Source organism: Macaca thibetana, chromosome 6, assembly GCF_024542745.1.
Source record: "Macaca thibetana thibetana isolate TM-01 chromosome 6, ASM2454274v1, whole genome shotgun sequence".
In the NCBI taxonomy this organism is placed as follows: domain Eukaryota; kingdom Metazoa; phylum Chordata; class Mammalia; order Primates; family Cercopithecidae; genus Macaca; species Macaca thibetana.
This window is the reverse complement of record NC_065583.1, coordinates 54906654-54927095: the sequence shown is the minus strand read 5'-3', so window position 1 is coordinate 54927095 and position 20442 is coordinate 54906654.

The following is a 20442-nucleotide window of genomic DNA, read 5'->3' as shown; positions in this document are numbered from 1 at the left end:
GTGAAACCCCATCTCTACTAAAAATACAAAAAAGTAGCCGGGTGTGGTGGCATGTGCCTGTAATCCCAGCTACTCTGGAGGCTGAGGTATGAGAATTGCTTGATCCTGGGAGGCAGAAGTTGCAGTGAGCCAAGGTTGCACCACTGCACTCCAGCCTGGGCAACAAGACCAAAAGTCTGTCTCCAAAAAAAAAAAAAAAGAAATAAAAAAAAGTAAGAAAGAAATCAAGGTGTGGTGTCGGAAGTAGGAAGATGTAGGGAGCTTTCTTTTCTTTTCTTTTCTTTTTGAGACTGAGTTTCGCTCTTGTTGCCCAGGCTGGAGTGCAATGGCGCGATCTTGGCTCACCGCAACCTCCACCTCCTGGGTTCAAGCAATTCTCCTACCTCAGCCTCCCTAGTAGCTGGGATTACAGGCATGTGCCACCACACCCAGCTAATTTTTGTATTTTTAGTTGAGACGGGGTTTCTCCATGTTGGTCAGGCTGGTTTCAAACTCCCGACCTCAGGTGATCCGCCTGCCCCAGTATCCCAAAATGCTAGATTACAGGCATGAGCCACTACTGGCGGGAGCTTTCTTTTATGGTGAAATTGTTTAAGGAAGCATTTAGCATGACTAATCTGTTTTCCCCTTTGGAAATGATTCACTTAAGTACAGCCTAATTAGGAGGGAATAGACAATGCACCCAAGGTCAAGATGGGACTTGCTTTGTTACCTTCTAAAGACTCATGAGAGTGGCAATATTTACGAATTGATACATTTAGAATGAGCCATGAACTGATGTGTGGGTGTGCATTTTTAATCAAAGCAGGAATGACATATCTAATCATGTCACTAACTCAAATTTCTTGTGTCTTAGTGCAAATCAAATTAATACCATGACTCTTATTTATCTTATTAAAAAAGCAATTCCCAACATGTATTACTTATTTATTTAGAAAGTAAATAACTTTATCAACCTGCTTTGGAGATATAAACTGCCCTGAGGAAGCAGTAGTCAGAATAAAAGCCAGCTACTGCAATTATCTCCTGCCGCCCTCTTGGATTCAAAAACTCACAGCTGGGCATGCACCTGTCATCCCAGCTACTTGGGAGCCTGAGGTGATTCGATTGCCTGAGCCCAGGAGTTTGAGACCAGCTTGGACAATGTAGTGAGACTCCTGTCTCAAAAAAAAAGAAGATTCATAAGCCTAGTTTCTCCCTATTTCCTCTCCTTCACCACATTCCACTGATGTGTTGGCCTTCCTCCTGTACTTCAAGTATAGTGAGTTTGTCTCCATCTCAGAATGACCTGGAAAGTTCTTCCTGAGATTTTCACATGGCTCTTTCTTTCTTTCTTTCTTTCTTTCTTTCTTTCTTTCTTTCTTTCTTTCTTTCTTTCTTTCTTTTTCTTTCTTTCTTTCTTTCTTTCTTTCTTTCTTTCTTTCTTTCTTTCTTTCTTTCTTTCTTTCTTTTCTTTCTTTCTCTGAGGCAGGGTCTCACTCTGTCACCCAGGCTGTCACTGCAGCCTCAACCTCCCAGGCTCAAGTGATCCTCCCACCTCAACCTCCCAATGTTCTGGGATTACAAGTGTAAGCCACCATGCCTGGCATCATTCAGTTTTTTCTCTTTTTTTCTTTTTTTTTCTTTTTTTTTGGAGCAATAAAGCTTTTTAATCACCTGGGTGCAGGTGGGCTGAGTCCGAAAAGAGAGTCAGCAAAGGGTGGTGGGATTATCATTAGTTCTTACAGGCTTGGGATAGGCGGTGGAGTTAGGAGCAATTTTTTGCGGGCAGGGGGTGGATCTCACAAAGTACATTCTCAAGGGTGGGGAGAATATTATAAAGGACCTTCTTAAGGGTGGGGGAATATCACAAAGTGCATTATCACAAGGGCGGGGAGGCTGTATTGTCATAAGGTCAATTGATCAGTTAGGGTGTGGCAGGAACAGATCACAATGGTGGAATGTCATCTTTTGTGGTTCTTCAGTTGCTTCAGGCCATCTGGATGTATACGTGCAGGTCACAGGGGATATGATGGCTTAGCTTGGGCTCAGAGGCCTGACATTCCTGTCTTCTTATATTAATAAGAAAAACAAAACAAAATGGTGTTGAAGTGTTGGGGCAGCAAACATCTTTGGCAGTGGTATGGAGAGATAATGGGCAGTGTTTCTCAGGGCTGCTTCAAGTGAGATTAGGGGCAACATGGGACCCTAGAGTGGGAGAGATTAAACTGAAGAAAGATTTGGGGGTAAAGGGTGATATTGTGGAGTTGTTTGAAGGAGCATTTGTCATGTAGAATAAATGGTGATGGCCTAGATATGGTTTTTTATGAACTGAGAAACTAAATGAAAGACACAAGGTCCAAATAAAAGAAGGAGAAAAATAGGTATTAAAGGACTAAGAATTGGGAGTACCCAGGACATCCAATTAGAGAGTGTCCAAGGGTGTTCAGCATAATTATTTGCTTGGCTGGCGAGTTTTTTTTTTTTTTGAGATGGAGTCTCTCTCTGCCGCCCAGGCTGGAGTGCAGTGGCCAGATCTCAGCTCACTGCAAGCTCCGCCTCCCGGGTTCACGCCATTCTCCTGCCTCAGCCTCCCGAGTAGTTGGGACTACAGGCGCCCGCCACCGCGCCCGGCTAGTTTTTTGTATTTTTTAGTAGAGACGGGGTTTCACCGTGTTAGCCAGGATGGTCTCGATCTCCTGACCTCGTGATCCGCCCGTCTCGGCCTCCCAAAGTACTGGGATTACAGGCTTGAGCCACCGCGCCCGGCCTGGCTGGCGAGTTTTTGGGCTTTATCCTTGAGTTTTTTTTTATGTTGTCATATACCAGACCAGATTGGTTTAGGTAAAAACAACACTCTTCATTTAAAATTATACAGAGTCCCCTTTTTTTTAAGCAGTGAGTAAGTCAGGGCCTCAGTAATTTTGGTGGAAAGAGAAATGCAAAGCCAGCAACTGTTTGTTAAAGAAGGATTAGAAGTGGCTAGGAGAGAGTGAGATTGATAGTGTGGTGGAGATAGCTGGGGAGAGGTAGAGGGCAGCATAAGAACGGGAATGAGAATAAGAGTGAGTATAAAAGTGAAGAATAGGACTTCATCAGGGTGAAAGTATTGGAGGGTGCCCTGTCAGCACAGATCATCCATCCACTCCAAGAGGGAGTCAAGAGTGGCAGATTGGGGATAGTACCAGGAGATATCCACTATGGTGGTTTGGAGGAAAAGTGTAAACTGGCAGTGTAAACAAGGGCAGGGCATATACAAGTAGTTGAGAATGGTGAATAGGAGTATGACTAGACAGAAGATAGTAGGGATGACAAGTTTTTGGGGTGCAGTCCAAGTAGTGGGGGTGACTGTGTAAAGCCCTGTTGTAAAGAGTAGGGTAGCCGGGCGCGGTGGCTCAAGCCTGTAATCCCAGCACTTTGGGAGGCCGAGACGGGCGGATCACGAGGTCAGGAGATCGAGACCATCCTGGCTAACACCGTGAAACCCCGTCTCTACTAAAAATACAAAAAAAAAACTAGCCGGGCGAGGTGGCGGGCGCCTGTAGTCCCAGCTACTCCGGAGGCTGAGGCAGGAGAATGGCATAAACCCGGGAGGCGGAGCTTGCAGTGAGCTGAGATCCGGCCACTGCACTCCAGCCCGGGCTACAGAGCAAGACTCCGTCTCAAAAAAAAAAAAAAAAAAAAAAAAGAGTAGGGTAAAGAAGAAGAGACCTAATAAAAATGAAAGGATGTATTAGGCTTATAAGTGTTACTATTATCCTTTAGGAATGAAGGTGAATTTAAGGGAAGTAGGAGAGAGTACTTGTGACTTCCAGGAGGAAGAGGAGAAATCAGATTGTCTGTCTGATGGGCACAGCTTTACTCTGGAACGATGAACCTAATGGGTGGGGGGGCTTCTGCAGACGAACAACCATTGGGGTACTATAGATGACTAAGTGGGGTCCGGTCCACCGAGGTTGTAGAGTTTGAGGGGTCAGAATCTTTTTTTTTTTTTTTTGAGACGGAGTCTCGCTCTGTCGCCCAGGCTGGAGTGCAGTGGCTGGATCGCAGCTCACTGCAAGCTCCGCCTCCCGGGTTCACACCATTCTCCGGCCTCAGCCTCCCGAGTAGCTGGGACTACAGGCGCCCGCCACCTCGCCCGGCTAGTTTTTTGTATTTCTTAATAGAGACGGGGTTTCACCGTGTTAGCCAGGATGGTTTCAATCTCCTGACCTCGTGATCCGCCCGTCTCGGCCTCCCAAAGTGCTGGGATTACAGGCTTGAGCCACCGCGCCCGGCCCAGATTCTTTTTTTTTTTTTTTTTTTTTTTTTTTTTTTTGAGACGGAGTCTCGCTCTGTAGCCCAGGCTGGAGTGCAGTGGCCGGATCTCAGCTCACTGCAAGCTCCACCTCCCGGGTTCACGCCATTCTCCTGCCTCAGCCTCCCGAGTAGCTGGGACTACAGGCGCTGCCCCCTCGCCCGGCTATTTTTTGTATTTCTTTTTTTTTTTTTTTTTTTTTTTTTGAGACGGAGTCTCACGCTGTTGCCCAGGCTGGAGTGCAGTGGCGCGATCTCGGCTCACTGCAAGCTCCGCCTCCCGGGTTCCCGCCATTCTCCTGCCTCAGCCTCCTGAGTAGCTGGGACTACAGGCACCCGCCACCCGCCCGGCTAATTTTTTGTATTTTTAGTAGAGACGGGGTTTCACTGTGGTCTCGATCTCCTGACCTTGTGATCCGCCCGCCTCGGCCTCCCAAAGTGCTGGGATTACAGGCTTGAGCCACCGCGCCCGGCTATTTTTTATATTTCTTAGTAGAGACGGGGTTTCACCGTGTTAGCCAGGAGGGTCTTGATCTCCTGACCTCGTGATCCGCCCATCTTGGCCTCCCAAAGTGCTGGGATTACAGGCTTGAGCCACCGCACCCGGCCTGAGGGGTCAGATTCTTAACAAGAACTGATTGACCAGCTAGGGTGTCTTCATATGGCTAGGAATCTGGGGTAGGCAAAAGAAGATTAGCAGCTCAGCAAATTTCCTGTCTAGCTTGCTGGAGGACTGGAATATAATCACCTAGAGGGCTGGTGTCTGGAATGAGACTGGGGCCTAATAAAAAGGAGCATCCATACAGGAGCTCAAATGGGCTGTGCCCTGTAGCATCCCAAGGACAGGCCTGAATTCTGAGAAGGACAGTGGTAAAAGTACTGTGTAGTCCTTTTTAAGTTGGAGGCTGAGCTTGGTGAGGTGTGTCTTTAAAAGACCATTAGTTCTTTCTACCTTTCCTGAGGATTGAGGGTGATAAGGAGCGTGAAGTTTCCATTGAATGTCCAGGGCCTGGGAGACTACCTGAGTGACTTGACTAATAAAGGCCGGTCTGCTATCGGACTGTATAGAGGTGGGAAGGCCAAACCGAGGAATTGTCTGACAGAAGGGAAGAAATGATCCTGGTGGCCTTCTCAGACCCTGTAGGAAAGGCCTCTACCTATCCAGTGAAAGTGTCTACCCAGACCAAGAGGTATTTTAGTTTCCTAACTTGGGGCATGTGAGTAAAGTCAGTTTGTCAGTCCTGGGCAGGGGCAAATCCCCAAGCTTGATGCATAGGGAAGGGAGGGGGCCTGAACAATCCCTGAGGAGTAGTAGAATAGTAGATGGAACACTGAGAAGTGATGTCCTTGAGGATAGATTTCCACAATGGAAAGGAAATGAGAGGTTCTAAGAGGCAGGCTAACGGCTTGTAACCTACATGGAAGAGGTTATGAAATGATGACAGAATAGAATGGGCCTGTGAGGCTGGAAGGAGATAGTCTCCTTGGTCCAAGAACCATTTGCCTTGTGTGGGAAGAGATTGATAGGTGGAAGTTTCAGTGGGGAAGTAGGTGGGAGTGACCGATGAGAAGGAGAAAAACTGGCCATGGGAGATAGAAGTTGGAACGCTAGCTGCTTGTCTAACCACCTTATCAGCATAAGTGTTGCCCTAAGTGATGGGATCTGATGCCTTTTGGTGGCCCTTGCAGTGAATGACTCCAGCTTCCTTTGGAAGTAAAGTGGCCTTGAGAAGAGTTTTTATTAAAGAGGCATTTATGATGGAGGACCCTTGCATAGTGAGGAAACCTCTTTCTGCCCATATAACAGCATGATGGTGCAGGATATGGAAGGCATATTTAGAGTCAGTATAAATAGTGATGCATAGTTCCTTTGCAAGAATGAAGGCCCGAGTTAAGGCAATGAGTTCGGCTTGCTGAGAGGTAGTGAAGTGGCACAGAGCAGCAGCCTCAATGATAGATGAGGAAGATATTACAGCATAGACTGCCTTTGCTGGTGAGTGGCGATTAGGCCTGGTGGAACTGCCATCAATAAACCAAGTGTGATCAGGGTGAGGAACAGGAAAGAAGGAAATATGGGGAAATGGAGTGAATGTCAGGTGGATCAGAGAGATACAGTCATGGGGGTCAGGTGTGGTATCTATCAGGAATGATGCAGGAGGCCAGACTGAAGTCTGGGCCAGGAACAATGGTAACTGTGAGAGATTCAACAAAGAGTGACTATAGCTGAAGGAACTGGAGGGCAGAAAGTATATGCATCAGATGTGAGGAAGAAAATAGATTTTGGAAGTTATGAGAACTGTTCAGAGAGAGTTGAGCATAGTTTGTGATTTTGAGGGCCTCTAAAAGTATTAAAGCAGCAGCAGCCGCCACATGCAGACATGAGGGCTAGGCTAAAAGAGTAAGGTCAAGTTGTTTGGACAGAAAGGCTACAGGGCGTGATCCTGGCTCTTGTGTAAGAATTCTTACCACACAGCCCTGCACTTTGGCTGTGTGTAATGAAAAAGGTTGGGATGAGTTATGGAGAGCTAGTGTGGGAGCAGCTTTTAGGGCTGTTTTTTAAGGAATGGAAAGGGGAGTGAGGAAATGATTTAGGATTTACAGGGTCAGTTAGGTTTATCTGGAACAGAATAATGGGTTGTGGAGGGAGGTATTGAGGATAGGAGAGTATATGGGTTTGGCACCATGGGGTGGATAGGCAAGACAATTTGGTTGATAAGGTGCAGATCCTGAACTAACCTGTAAGGCTTGTCTGGTTTTTGGACAGGTAAAATGGAGGAGTCATAAGGAGAGTTTATAGGCTTTTAAAGGCCATGCTGTAACAGGCAAGTGATAACAGGCTTTAATCCTTTAAAGGGTGCTGTGGGATGAAATATTGGCATTGAGCAGGGTAAGGGCGATTGGTAAGGGGTGCATGATTGGTCACCAAGGAAGGAGTAGAGGTATCCTATATTTGTGGATTAAGGTGAGGAGATACAAGGGGAGGATGTGAAGGAGGTTTTGAACTGGGCAAAAAGGTGGCAATGAGGTGTGGCTGTAGCCTAGGAATAGTCAGGGAAGCAGATAATTTAGTTAAAATGTCTCGACCTAATAAGGGGACTGGGCAGGTGGGGATAACTAAAAAGGAGTGCATTAAAGAATGTTGTCCAAGTTGGCACCAGAGTTGGGGAGTTTTAAGTGGTCTAGCAGCCTGGCTGTCAATACCCACAACAGTTATGGAGGCAAGGGAAACAGGCCCTTGAAAAGAAGGTAATCTGGAGTGGATAGCCCCCATATCAATTAAACAGGGATGGACTTACCCTCCACTGTAAGAGTTACCCGAAGCTCAGCATCCATGATGGTCCAGGGGACCTCAGAGGCAATCAGGCAGTGTCAGTCTTCAGCCACTAAGCCGAAGAGATATGGGAAAGCGTCAGCCAAGGAACGTTGGGTTTGGGCTCCAGGAGCTTTAGGAGTGGCGGCAATGTGAGTCAGACAGTCCGACCTCCGGTAGGGGCCCGCACAGACAGGGCACAGCTTAGGAGGAATACCAGGCTGTGGGCATTCTGAGGCCCAGTGGCCAGGCTTTTGGCATTTGAAGCAAGGTCCATGAGGAGGTTTTGAAGGAGCCCCTGGGAGCTGTGCTTGGATGTTCTGAAGTTTTTGTATGCTAGAGATGTGGTTGTGGGTTGTCTTACAGCGGAGGCCAGTAGCTGTAACTCAGAGATGCACTGTCGCTTGGCTGCCTCTTCTCTATTATTGTACATCATGAAGGCAAGGTTAATTAAGTCCTGTTGTGGGGTTTGAGGGCCAGAATCCAATTTTTGGAGTTTTTTCTAATGTTGGGAGGGGATTGGGTAATAAAATGCATATTGAGAATAAAATGGCCTTCTGGCCTCTCTGGGTCTAGGGCGGTAAAGCGTTTAAGGGTTGTTGCCAAATGGGCCATGAACTGGGCTGGGATTTTTTTTTTTTTGATGAAAAAGAGCCTAAACGCTAACTAATCTGGGAGAGGTCGGCTAAAGAAAAAGGAGCATTAACCTTGACTATGCCTTCAGCTCCAGCCACCTTTCCAAGAGGAAATTGTTGAAGGAGAGCTAGTCCTGGAACGAAGCTGTAAGCCAGACCAGGTGTGAGGAGGGGAAGTGATAGAAGGATTATAGTGTGGAGGAGCAGAGACCAAGGAAGAATTGGGACCTGGCTCGGCCTGGTGAGGAGCAGCCTGGGGAGGAGGTGAGAGGTCAGACGAGTCCGTAGAAAAGGAGGATTCAAAGGACTCAGAGCTCGGGGTGGAGACTGAAGGAACAGACAGGAGAGAAAGAAGAAAGACTTGGGATGAGTCACATTGGGAGCAGAGACTAGGGAGGGACCAATGTGTAAAAGAATGCCTGGACGTCAGGCACCTCAGACCATTTGCCCATTTTTCAACAAAAATTATCTAGATCTTGTAGGATAGACAAGTCGAAAGTGCCATTCTCTGGCCACTTGGAACTACTGTCAAGTTTGTATTGGGGCCAAGCGGTACTGCAGAAGAAAATAAGGCATTTAAGTTTAAGTTCTTGAGAAAGGAAGGGGGAATGGAGGGTGGAAGCTTAGTGAAAAGACCGCTTACCCGATTTGAAATTGGGGAGATGTTCCTTGGGCTAGTGGGTCTGAGGACCCGAGGTCATAGGTGGATCTCCTCACAGAGTGAGGGCAAGGACAGTGGGCTGGTCTCCTGAAGTAGTCCTCCTGTCCCGGGTTTTCAGCACCAAATGTCATGCTCATCCAACAGGCTTTGTGTGACCAATAAAACTTTTTAATCACCTGGGTGCAGGCAGGCTGAGTCCAAAGAGAGAGTCAGCCCAGTTTTTTCTTTCTTTTTTTTTTTTTTTTGAGATGGAGTCTCACTCTGTCACCCAGTCTGGAGGGCAGTGGTGCAATCTCGGTTCACTGCAACCTCTGCCTCCCAGATTCAAACAATCCTCGTGCCTCAGCCTCTGGAGTAGCTGGGATTACAGGTGTGTACCACCACGCCTGGCTAATCTTTGCATTTTTAGTAGAGACAGCGTTTCACCATGTTGGCCAAGTTAGTCTCAAACTCCTGGTCTCAAGTGATCTGCCTATCTCGGCCTCCCAAAGTGCTGGGATTACAGGTGTGAGCCACCTTGCCCAGCCACATTATTCAGTTTTAAAATTGAATGCCATCTCCTCGGGGAGGTAGAGCAGATGCTGCTGGGCGCCCTGCCCATACCCCCTCACCAGGCTGTGCATTCATCCTCTAGCTGTTATGGGCCTTGGCTGCTAATGGCTCAGGCCATTGTCCTTTCACAGAGGATTGTTGTTGGCTGAGAGGAGCCTCCTCCCCTAGAAGTGGTCCTGGAGATGATGGCTGAGAGGTTACGTCCTCCTCTTGGAGGAGCCAGAGCCAAAGACTCACTGATGAAGGGATATAGCAGCCTTCTCACCTCTGGGTGGGACAACTTCTGTGGTACAATTAACAGCTGAGAGCTTGCTGTGGGATCAGGTGGAGGCTAAACTTCCTTTATTATTATTATTATTATTTTTTAAGGCAGAGTCTCACCATTCTGTTGCCCAGGTTGGAGTGTAGTGGTATGATATCAGCTCAATGCAACCTCCGCCTGCCTCCCGGGTTCAAGAGATTCTCCTGCCTCAGCCTCCCAAGTAGCTGAGATTACAGGCACACAGCACCATGCCCGGCTAATTTTTGTATTTGTAGTAGAGACGGGGTTTTACCATGCTGTCCAGGCTGTCTTGAACTCCTGATCTCAAGTGATCCACCTGCTTTTGGCTCCTAAAGTGCTGGGATTACATGTGTTGAGTCATTGTGCCCGGCCGGGAGGCTAAACTTCTGAAGTCATTTTGCCTAACTTTTTCCCTGGTGCCTTCTACTGTTTTACTCCCAGGTTTTTTCTTTTTTTTTTTTTTTTTTTTTTTTGAGACGGAGTCTCGCTCTGTCGCCCAGGCTGGAGTGCAGTGGCCGGATCTCAGCTCACTGCAAGCTCCGCCTCCCGGGTTCATGCCATTCTCCTGCCTCAGCCTCCCGAGTAGCTGGGACAACAGGCGCCCGCCACCGCGCCCGGCTAGTTTTTTGTATTTTTTAGTAGAGACGGGGTTTCACCGTGTTCGCCAGGATGGTCTCGATCTCCTGACCTCGTGATCCGCCCGTCTCGGCCTCCCAAAGTGCTGGGATTACAGGCTTGAGCCACCGCGCCCGGCCTCCCAGGTTTTTTCTTAAAATCACTGAAGCAAGAATTCCTGCCTCAGTTTCTGCCCACCGGGGAACATAATCTAAAGGTAGTGATAGAAGTGGGCCTAGGAAACTGACTAGATCTAGTTTGGTACATTGGATCACTCGTCCACTAGGTGGCAGTGAGAACCCCATCATCGGTGGTGGGAATGACTGTGGTGATGGCAGTTGCTAACATGTTCACCTGTAGTTCACTGGGGACAAAGTGTAGTTAGAATTGTGTTAAACTGTGGAATGGCCCTGGTATTTGAGTGTATGGAGAAAGCAGGGGAAACCTGGGCATGCAGGACCACTGTACTATTTTTTCAACTTCTTGTGAATCTGTAATTCTTTCAAAATAAAAAACTTAAAAACTGAAGATAGGCTGGATGAGATGGTTCATGCCTTGTAATCCCAGCCTTTTGTGAGGCCAAGGCAGGAAGATTGCTTGAGCCCAAGAGTTTGAGACCAGTCTAGGCAACATGGTAAAACCCCATCTCCACAAAAAAAAATACAAGAATTTGCTGGATGTGGTGGTGCACGCCTACAGTCCCAGCTAGTCAGGAGCCTGAGGTGGGAGGATCACTTGAGCCAGGGAGATCAAAGCTGCAGTGAGCCATGATTGTCCCCCTACACTCCTGCCTGGGTGACAGGAGACCCTGTCTCAAAACAAAACAAAACACTGAAGTAAATAAATGGCGATATCATGAAAACAATATTGTATCCTAGGTGGACTAGCAAACATTAGTGCCATCCTCAAGGATTAAGGGATGCAGAGACAATGATTCTCACATATCCCCATTTAATTCAATAACTTGGTTTCTGCAAAAATCAAAAGAATTGTGCCAGATGACATGGACTACCAGAAACTCAACAGATAGTAGCCCCAATTAAAGCTCTTGGATTGGAAGTAATATTTTTACTAGAACAGATTAACACAGATTTTGATGTGTGGTGTGTAGCTATTGGACTGGCAACTATATAAATATAAATTAATGTAATTGAATATATTCATGACTTTGTGTCAGGACTATGTTAACGCTCCTATTCTCCATCACAATGCAGTCCAAAGGGACCCAGATCATGTGGCTATTCCACCGAATTTCATATTCAGCAGTTATGTTGATATGGTAAGTGAACATAAGAAGTACCCTGGGTTGCTGATAAGACATGCACTTCAGAAGGTAGAAGATAAGCCCTTAAAGGAGTCTGCCACATGCAGTGGTGAAGTTGACAGGGGTCCAGTGTTCTGAGGCATGCCAGGAAATGTCCTTTATGGTAAGGAACAAGCTATTGTACCTTCCAACTCCTACCACTAAGAAAAAAGCACAGAGCATGGTAGACCACTATGCATATTGGAGGTATACATCACATTTGGGGAACACTGCTTTGATTCATTTATTAGATGATGATGAAGGTTACCAGTTTATTTATTTTTATTTTTATATTTATTTTGAGATGGAGTCTCACTCTTGTCGCTCGGGCTGGAGTGCAATGATGCAATCTTGGCTCACTGCAACCTCCACCTCCTGGGTTCAAGCAATTCTCCTGCCTCAGCCTCCCAAGTAGCTGGGATTACAGGTGTCCACCACCACACCCACCTAATTTTTGTATTTTTAGTAGACACGGGGTTTTACCACGTTGGCCAGGTTCGTCTCAAACTCCTGACCTCAGGTGATCTGCTTGCCTCGGCCTCCCAAAGTGCTGGGATTACAGGAGTGAGCCACCACATCCAGCCTTAAAGTGACCAGTTTAAGTGAAACCCAGAGCAGAAAGAGGCTCTATAGTAGATCCAGTTTGCACTGCAAGAAACATTGCCACTTGGGCCATATGACCAAGGAGATTCTAAGGTACTAGATGTGTCTGTGGTAGATAAAGATGCAGTGTAAAAGCTCAAATATGAGAATCTCAGGGCAGACGAGAAGGGTTCTGGGGCAAGGCCAAGCCACTGGTAACAAAACTATATACCATTCAAAAAACAGCTTCTGGGCCAGGCGCGGTGGCTCATGCCTGTAATCCCAGCACTTTAAGAGGCTGAGGCAGGCAGATCACTTGAGGTCAGGAGGTTGAGACCAGCCTCGCCAACGTGGCAAAACCCCATTTCCACTAAAAATACAAAAATTAGTTGGGCATGGTGGTGCACACCTGTAATCCCCATCTACTCTGGAGGCTGAGGTAGGAGAATCACTTGATCCCAGGAGACAGATCTTGCAGTGAACCAAGATTATGCCACTGCACTCCAGCCTGTGTGACACAGTGAGGTTCCATCTCAAACAAACAAACAAACAATCAACAACAAAAAAGCAACAACTACAACAACAAAAACTAGCTCTGGCATGGTTTCTCATGCCTGTAATCCCAGCACTTTGGTCGCTTGAGCTCAGGGGTTCAAGACCAGCCTAGCCAACATAGCAAAACCTCATATATACTAAAAATACAAAAACTTAGCTGGGTGTGGCCGGGCGCGGTGGCTCATGCCTGTAATCCCAGCACTTTGGGAGGCCGAGGCCAGCAGATCAGAAGGTCAGGAGATCAAGACCATCCTGGCTAACATGGTGAAACCCCGTCTCTACTAAAAATACAAAAAATTAGCTGGGCATTGTGGCGGGCGCCTGTAGTCCCAGCTACTTGGGAGGCTGAGGCAGAAGAATGGTGTGAACCCAGGAGCCAGAGCTTGCAGTGAGCCAAGATCGCGCCACTGCACTCCAGCCTGGGTAACAGAGCAAGATTCCATCTCAAAAAAAAAAAAAAAAAAAAAAAAAAAAAAAAAAAATTAGCCGGGTGGCATGAGCCTGTAGTCTCAGCTACTTGAGTGGCTGAGGCATAAGAATTGCTTGAGCCTGGGGAGGTAGAGGTTGCAGTGAGCCAAGATCAGGCCACTCCAGCTCAGGCAACAGAGTGAGACCCTGCCTCACAAACAAACAAAAAACCCCAGCTTCTCACACACTATTGGGACCTGGAAGAGACTGATTATGAGACATCCAATGATCATGCAATTAGAATGAGCTGCCTATTATGACCTACCAAGTCATAAACTCGAGGACGCCAGTGCATTCCATCATAAGGTGGAAATGGTACCTCTGAAACTGGGATCAGGTAGGTCCGGAAAGCACAGATAATCTGTACAAACTGATGTCAGTAGTCCAGGCTGACATATCACCCACTAATCTTACACAAACATTTTTCCTTTGGCTCATACCTATAGTTTCATGAGGCTTCACTAGGACCACCTGATAGAGAAAGAAAAATCTCTTGGTATGTTGCTATAGGCAGAAAAGAGACTGTTGCTAATCTACGGCCCATTTGGGTTGAAAGATAATGGTGGAGGCAAATTCTCTCAATGGCCAGAAATTCAGGGGGTGGGGGGTTCCTGGTTATCTATTATGTGTGGAGAGGAACATCACCCAGCAAAAGGTGGGGATACTTGGTTCATGGTCAGTGGCAAGTGGTCTGCCGGCTTGGAAGGAACAGGACTGAAAAAAATTATAAAGAATGCCTGGAGAGGCTGGACATGGTGGCTCATGCCTGTAATTCCAGCACTTTGGGAAGCCGAGGCAGGTGGATCACCTGAGGTCAGGAGTTTGAGACTAGCCTGGCCAACATGGTGAAACCCTGTCTTTACTAAAAATATATAATTAGCTGGACATGGTGGCACACGCCTGTAATTCCAGCCCCTTGGAAGCTGAGGCAGGAGAATTGGTTGAACCCGGGAGGCAGAGGTCGCAGCAAGCCAAGATTGCACCACTGCACTCCAACCTGGGCAGCAGAGCGAGACTCCATCTCAAAAACAAACAGAAAAAAAGAATGCTTGGAGAAGAAGCATGTGAGTAGGTTGATGGGAGTGGGCAAGAAATGCCAGCTAATGTCCACTAGAGAGCATGCACTGCATATGAGGCTCTAACAAGCAGTCACCTAGTGGATGCCGGCTAGCTTCTATCCTCAGCCACACCAGCACTTGCACAGTGGTTTATGAGCAGAGTAGCCGTGGTAGCAGCAATGTGGGTTATGCATGAGTTCAGCAGCATGGGTTCCCTCTCAACAATGCTGATCTAGTTACTGTTGCTGCTGAGTGTCCAGCCATAGGAACAAAGAGCAAAACTGAGCCCTCCGGGCAGTACAGCCCCTTGAGAAAACCAACCACTACTTAGTGGCAAAATGATTATATCAGACCCCTTTCATTCTGCAAAGAGCAACAATTCATCCTGGGCAACACTGTATTTATTATAGTCTCAGGACCAGCTGCACCAGTCAGGGTTGTTAAGTTTGTTCCACTAGCCCTCCTCTTATAAGGTCCCAGAAATTGCACCAGCCAGAATCCCAGAAAACCTGCAGCCAGATGGACTGACATTAACATGAGAAACATTTGGGGCTGAAGAGTACAAAGGGTAGACTGTAGCAGATGCTGTTGGTGCCCTCGTAAATCCCCCTAGACAGGCTGGTGTGCCAGTGTTGGCTGCTAATGGTTTACACATGTGCTCCTCCCCGGAGACTTGCATTTGGCTGAAGACAGATGACTGAAAGATTAACATACCTCCCACTCCACAGATAATCTGGGGTCAATGACTGATGGATGCAGGGGGATAGGCCCAGCCCCTTGCTTCCGGAAGGTTCACCAAACATTTGTGCTCCCCCTTCCACAGTGCCCTGTGGCACTGTCCAGCCATAGACTTCATTTTTCAGCCTGTTTGCAACTAGCCAGGGCCATGTGGATAGTTCTCATCAATGGAATGTGAGAGGAAATGAGATGTATTCTCTCAAGACCAAGAAGATTAAGAAGCCTTCTCTACTTGTTCTTTCTCCATCCTTTGTCCTGCCTGCAGAGGACATGGAAACCCTACAGCTGGGGCAGCCACCAGATTAAAGGAGCCTGGGTTCCTGAATTACCACTTGGAAGGCTGCCACCAGTCAGGAACACCTGTACTGTTAAGTGAGTGAGAAGTAAACTTCTACTGTGTTTAGCCACCAAGTGCAATGGTGCGATCTTGGCTGACCGCAACCTCCGCCTCCGAGGTTCAAGCAATTCTCCTATCTCAGCTTCCCGAGTAGCTGGGATTACAGGCATGTGCCACCAAACCCAGCTAATTTTTGGTATTTTTAGTAGAGACAGGGTTTCTCCATGTTGGTCAGGCTGATCTTGAACTCCTGACCTCAGGTGATCCGCCTGCCTAGGCCTTGCAGAGTGCTGGGGTTACAGGCGTGAGCCACCGTGCCTGACCGGGAGATGTTTTTTAAAAATATCCCCAGAGGGATACTAATCTAACTAGTACACCCTCTACCTAGGAACTCTAATGGAATTTCTGATGTACTAGAAAGTTGAACTGTGTGTTTCCAAAGGTTTCTTCTCATCCAGATTCTCTGGTACATTTCCTCTGAAAAATGACTGAGTGGTTGGAGTTATTCTGCATAAAGATGATATTGCTAACAGTGTCACTTACCTATTCTACTGTAAACATGATAAAGCGCAAAAGCCCACGGCCGAGAAGAACTAGATTCCAGTTCTGCCTCCTCTACCAGTGTGTTACAGGGTCTGGTAAAAATGTAACTTTTTTTTTTTGAGACAGAATCTTGCTTGCTCTGTCACCCAGGCTGGAGTGCAGTGGTGCAGTCTCGGCTCACTGCAACCTCCGCCTCCTGGGTTCAAGCAATTCTCGTGTCTCAGCCTCCTGAGTAGCTGGGATTACAGGCACCTGCCACCACACCAGGCTAATTTTTGTATTTTTAGTAGAGACAAGGTTTCACCATATTGACCAGACTAGTCTCAAACTCCTGACCTCAGGTGATCTGGCCACCTCAGCCTCCCAAAGTGCTGGGATTACAGGCGTGAGCCATTGCACCTGGTGGTAAAATGTAACTTTACCTCTCTGAGACTGAGTTTTATCAACTGTAAGATGAAATGTGAGAGAGGACAATGGGACTTCTAAGAGCCTTTCTAGCTCTGATATTTAATGATTATCTATAGTATATTTCTTCAAGAAATATACAGCAACAGTTCTTTATAGGCTGGGAGGAGTGGGAGCACAGAACTTCAGTGCATTAAATTTTGCAGTCAACTTACAATAAACTAATCACTGAGTATCTTTTATTTTTGGAATTCAACATTTGGAGATGAGTCAAAGACACTAGGTTCTTTGCTTCTGGCGCTAGATATAATCACGTCGACTCAAATATTCCATTCAATTAAGGCAGTAATTGGTGGTGACTTATCTTTCAGAGGAGTGGAAGATGGAGCCAAGGAAGTCCAGTGGGAAATGGCTGTGTTTGGCAATACCAAGAAACACTCCAGGGCACCTGGCCACCACCACATCAGTGATGCATAGCCCAAGCCAAGAATGAATTCAACATTAAGCTATAAGCTATTGAAGTTTTAATTCCTTTAGAAACGAACAGGTATGGCTGTGTTCCAATAACATCTTATTTTCTGGTTGCAGTAATCATTTTTAAAAAGAAAGTCATTTGGAAGGCACAAAATTATTAAAGAAAGATTTCCAAAAGCTACCACAGATAAATCTGTTTTCCTTGTAAATGTAAGTCTTCTGACATTCTGTTTCTCTGAATCACATAGTTTTTTTTGTTTGTTTTTTGGTTTTTGTTTTTTGGGGTTTTTTTGTACCTGACAGGGCATTTAACTGATCTCTTGATGCTTGTGTAAGAAATCTAGGCCAAGTAGGCTGGGTGCGGTGGCTCACGCCTGTAATCCCAGCACTTTGGGAGTCCGAGGTGGGCAGATCACGAGGTCAGGAGATCAAGACCATCATGGCTAACATGGTGAAACCCCGTCTCTACTAAAAATACAATTAGCCGGGAGTGGTGGCAGGCACCTGTAATCCCAGCAACTCGGGAGGCTGAGACAGGAGAATGGCGTGAACCCAGGAGGCGGAGCTTACAGTGAACAGAGATCTTGCCACTGCACTCCAGCCTGGGCAACAGAGTGAGACTCAGTCTCCAAAAAAAAAAAAAAAAAAAAAAATAGAAAAGAAAAGAAAAAAAATCTAGGCCAAGTGTAGACAAGGAAGGGACTGGAAAGCATCCGGGTCTCTGACTTTTTCTGGGCTGCCTACGTTTCACCCATTGTGTAATACGCATGTTTCCATTGGGCTGACTTTCCCACAAGTGAGGACAATGAGCAATCCTCAGAGGCTGGAGCGGCTACTATATTCAGTTTCAGCTGTTGGATGATGCCTTGATGAACAGCCATGCAAGTTTTTGTCAAATTCTAGTGCTCAGCTGCAGTTTGAGCAACGACATCCTGTAGGGCTTTTAAAGGGACAAAAAAGACAGATGATCTCTTCCCCCTCTTTGTCAAGCATTTTGCTCTATTCAATTTACCACAAACCTGGCTCTTCGGTGTTTAATCTGTGTACTCCTATTACCAGTATAAAAGGAGCAGTGATTTCCTTAAGAACTGAGACCTAAGGTGTTGCTGGCTTTCTCTGCTGAGGATCTGGGGAATGATTTCAAAATCTCCTTACAGAAAAATGCATCAAACCCCTAGAGGAGGTTAATATAGTTTGCATATTTTTCCTCTCCAAATCTCATGTTGAAATTTGATCCCCAATATCGGAGTGTGTCCTAGTGTTTGGGTCATGGGGGAGATCCCTCATGAATGGCTTAGTGCCGTCCTCACAGTAATGAGTGAGTTCTCTCTTGCTCTGCTAGGTTCCCTCAAGAATTGGTTCTTAAAAAGAGCTTGGTACCTTCCCCTCTCTCTCTTTCCTCCTTCCTCTTGTCATGCGATGCCTGATCCCTTCTGCCTTCCGCTGTGAGTGGAAGCTTCCTGAGGCCCTCTTTAGAAGCAGATGCTGGTACCATGCGTCTTGTATTGATTGCCTGCAGAACTGTGAGCCAAATATAATCTCTTTCTTATAAATTACCCAGTCTCAGGTATTTCTTCATAGCACTGTAAATAGACTAAGACAGAGGTGTTGGAGAATCTAAGACCTGTTCCATTAGGAACCAACAGCATCTAACACATGCTTCTGGTATCGCCTGGACTTAAAATCTCCATGGTCTTTATATTTCCTCTTTTACCTTCTATAACCATTCACTTGCCAACTTACGTCTAGTCAATGTACACAGGGTTTTTCATATCATTCCTTTCTAAAATTGCCACCACTTATTTCAGGCTCTCTCAATGATACCATAGCTTTAGGCTCTGAACAGCCTCTCTAGCCCCAAGGCATCTTGACATGCTAGACTATTCATTTTAAATCCATTTTCCATCCTATTTATTTCTGCTCATTTCTTCTCAGTGTTCCCTACTGCATACGTAATTAAATATAACCTTACCCTGGCATATCTTAAAATTATAAGCTTTAACTTGCTTCATTTTCCAACATTAATTTTATTTCTTTTTTCTTTTTGAGATGGATTCTCGCTCTCTTGCCCAGGCTGGAGTGCAGTGGTGCAATCTCAGCTCACTGCAACCTCCACCTCCCAGGTTCAAGCTATTCTCCTGCCTCAACCTCCCGAGTAGTTAGGATTACAGGCGGGTGCCACCACGCTGGCTAATCATTTTTGGTATTTTTTTAGTAGAGACAGGGTTTCACCGTGTTGGCCAGGTTGCCCTCAGGTGATCCACCCAACTCGGCCTCACAAGGTGTTGGGATTATGGGTGTAAGCCACCTCACCGGCCTGAATTGTATTTTAAAGGGAGCTCTTAGCCAGGACAGCTGGCTCATGCCTATAATCCCCGAACTGTGAGAGGCTGAGGCAGGCAGATCACCTGAGGTCAGGAGTTTGAGACCAGCCTGACCAATAAAACCCCGTCTCTACTAAAAATACAAAAATTAGCCAGACATGGTGGCACGTGCCTGTAATCCCAGCTACTCAGGAGGCTGGGGCAGGAGAATCGCTTGAACCGGTGACAGGCCTCTGAGCCCAAGCTAAGCCATTATATCCCCTGTGACCTGCACATATACGTCCAAATGGCCTGAAGCAAGTGAAGAATCACAAAAGAAGTGAAAATGGCCGGTTCCTGCCTTAACTGATGACATTACCTTGTGAAATTCCTTCTCCTGGCTGATCCAGGCTCAAAAGCTCCCCCACTGAGCACCTTGTGACCCCCAACCCTGCCCGCCAGAGAACAACCCCCTTTGACCCACCCAAATCTTATAAAAGGGCCCCACCCTTGTCTCCCTTCACTGACTCTCTCTTCGGACTCAGCCTGCCTGCACCCAGGTGATTAGAAAGCTTTATTGCTCACTGTCAGGCCTCTGAGCCAAAGCTAAGCCATCATATCCCCTGTGACCTCCACGTACACATCCAGATGGCTGGTTCCTGCCTTAAGTGATGACATTACCTTGTGAAATTCCTTTTCCTGGCTCATCCTGGCTCAAAAGCTCCCCCAGTGAGCGCCTTGTGACCCCCACCCCTGCCCACCAGAGACAACCCCCTTTGACTGTAATTTTCCTTTACCTACCCAAATCCTATAAAACAGCCCCACCCCTATCTCCCTTCGCTGACTCTCAGTCGGCCTGCACCTAGGTGATTAAAAAGCTTTATTGCTCACATTAAACCTGTTTGGTGGTCTCTTCACATGGACGCGCATGACATTTTGGTGCCGTGACTCGGATCGGGGGACCTCCCTTGGGCGATCAATCCCCTGTACTCCTGCTCTTTGCTCCATGAGAAAGATCCACCTACGACCTCGGGTCCTCAAACTGACCAGCCCAAGGAACATCTCACCAATTTTAAATCGGGTTAGCAGCTTCTTTTTACTCTCTTCTCCAACCTCTCTCAGTATCCCTCAACCTCTTTCTCCTTTCAATCTTGACGCCACACTTCAATCTTTCCCTTCTCTTAATTTCAGTTCCTTTCATTTTCTGGTAGAGACACAGGAGACACATTTTATCCGTGGACCCAAAACTCCGGCGCCGGTCACAGACTTGGGAAGACAGTCTTCCCTTGGTGTTTAATCATGCGGGGACACCTGCCTGATTATTCATCCACGTTTCAGAGGTGTC